The sequence below is a fragment of the Penaeus monodon genome, chromosome 39 (genome assembly GCF_015228065.2).
Source record: "Penaeus monodon isolate SGIC_2016 chromosome 39, NSTDA_Pmon_1, whole genome shotgun sequence".
In the NCBI taxonomy this organism is placed as follows: domain Eukaryota; kingdom Metazoa; phylum Arthropoda; class Malacostraca; order Decapoda; family Penaeidae; genus Penaeus; species Penaeus monodon.
This window is the reverse complement of record NC_051424.1, coordinates 7,827,217-7,829,716: the sequence shown is the minus strand read 5'-3', so window position 1 is coordinate 7,829,716 and position 2,500 is coordinate 7,827,217. Positions and strand designations below refer to the sequence as shown.

Sequence of the window (2,500 nt, the reverse complement as noted above, 5' to 3'; positions counted from 1 at the left end):
AAGAGCGAATTAAGTCGTTAGAGAAAGTAAATATATTATCTACTTTTTTTACTTCTAACAGTTCTAAAACAAGGATTACAAATTTATAGACGCAATAATTTATGTTTTCTAGTACAGAAGAAAAATGTTTCAACACACACACACACACACACACACACACACACACACACACACATATATATATATATATATATATATATATATATATATATATATATATATATATATATATATATATATATATATATATGTATATCAGATACATGCGCACATATCGTCTCTAATCACATGCAGGTAGGACGAAACAGATTCTTGTTAGGTAGGAAATCAGGGGTCACTAAGAATCACTAATTCCTTGATGAAGATGAAGACATGGAATCCTTGAAACTCTCATGTTGAAACACTCATTCTCATTTGAACTTCATACACACACACACACACACACACACACACACACACACACATATATATATATATATATATATATATATATATATATATATATATATATATATACAGAGAGAGAGAGAGAGAGAGAGGACATATGTAAAATGAGAGAAAGTAAAAGGAAATAGAGAGACATAGACGTGTATGCGCATACATACATTCATATATATATATATATATATATATATATATATATATATATATATATATATATATATATATATATATGAACACAAACGTCATATACCACGCACCCTAAGTGATAGTTAAAGTGAGCGCTTAAGTTGTGAATCAACAGGTGGATCTAATGCTTTAAGTTGAAGTTCCCGGCGAGTATTCCCGTCGCTTTTGGCAATTTGGCAGAGCTTTGCTTACTGAGGATATGACTCACTTGTCAGCTTTCAATAAGAAAGAAAAATGACTTGGAAAGAGCATCGTTCTCATTAAGGATACCACTTAAAAGATAATGAGAATGACCAAAATATATATTTCTGAAATCTGAAATGACGGGGAACAGTATGCGCGATTCCAGACAAAGCAGACAAATGTACCAAACTTAGAATTAGCATAAAACAGATAAACACACACACACATATATGTATGTGTGTGTCTGTGCATGTATAAATGTATTTCATATACATGACTTTGTATGCAGCATATTCTTATTCTTTTATAGGTCTGAGAACAGAAACAGATGCCATCACTGAAAACAATAAAATGACAACTGACAGTGTCTATGGAGAAAGACCAGCTCATCGGCCATTGCATAAATTCAAACGAATTTTACCAATCAGACATAACTCCCTTTCCTGTTCTATTACTGTGTGTATGCACGCCACAATAATTAGGCACTAAGAGACACATACACTGATGTTAACGTATCCTGAGCCTGAAGTACACTAAGGGTTGGAGATGGGAAGTGGCTCCTTATATACTCGGCAGACATTTTCGTCACTGTAAATAAAGTTATGTAGTTGTCTCATTAGCTTCATTTTTGTTGAGCTTAACAGGTGAGAGGCTGGAGAACCCGTGTCAGTGTATGGTCCAAATAGGAACCAAGGTTGACCATCTATTCACAAACCATGACTCACGACGCATATCGGTTGAGCAGCGTTTAAGCCATAAATTGATGAACACGTGGTAGTGGCGAGGTCGTTCCAGAGCAATATGTATATATATACTCAGCTCGTGACTACTCCTTTCTCTTCCAACATATTTTTGTCCAGATTTCGAAACTGCACTCATGAGACACTTTTTCTCCTACCACGGTTGTGACTTCATGACCACTGAAGGATAAGGAGTATTGTTTTTGTCTTTTGTCCATAATTGGAAAGTTTTCGTGAAACACTTATATTCAATTATGATTATGAATTCAGGAACACTCGAGGTTAAAGTGTAGACCTATCATTTTTTTTTTTATCCAAAGATTTCGAAATGGTACTCGTGAGACAATGAATTTTCAGTAAGGATTACAAGTTCCTAAAGGTGGATAAAAATATTGCTTAACATGAATCTGATCTAAATTCCTGTCTGCCGTATTACGTTACAATCTGTATCTAACTTCACTTTCGCCATTCGACTTCCTGGCTTCTAAATTACCTCTGGCATTTACACGCGTTATCATGCGCCAAAGTCAATTTGTCACTTAGCTTGCATGCATTACTGCATACTGATTAGTTCAGTGGTTATAATGAGCAACTGTAATGGAATTAGCATTATAGATATAACATATGTATTTAGTTCTTAAATTATATCTAAATGTATACCGGAACCATGACACAAGATTGTAATTTCAATAAAAGCGAGGTAATACAAGGAAGTAAATATAAAGGTAGGGAATATTGAACTTTACGGTGAAAATTTTGTGATTTTTTGGTAAACTTGCCGTTATATATTAAAAACAACATAAAAAGCCATTCGAATGACAGTACTAATAACGAATTATCATTATTTTTTTAAATGTTGCTGGTTAAATAAAGCAATGGTGAGAGTAATGGCATCAGTAACCATGATATAAATTGATCTCTATTTAAGGATTACCTTTGTAAAAGAA

General features: G+C 33.4%; 1 protein-coding gene across 1 annotated transcript in view; it reads right to left on the bottom strand.

Moving 5' to 3' along the window:
• Nucleotides 1-1,371, bottom strand: part of LOC119597425 (actin, clone 302-like) — a 2,670-nt gene extending 1,299 nt beyond the window's left edge. Inside the window, exon 1 of the mRNA XM_037946995.1 lies at nucleotides 1,314-1,371. The gene's annotated coding sequence lies outside the window, so the exon portion shown is untranslated. The remainder of the gene's footprint in view (nucleotides 1-1,313) is intronic.
• Nucleotides 1,372-2,500: the final 1,129 nt, after the last annotated feature.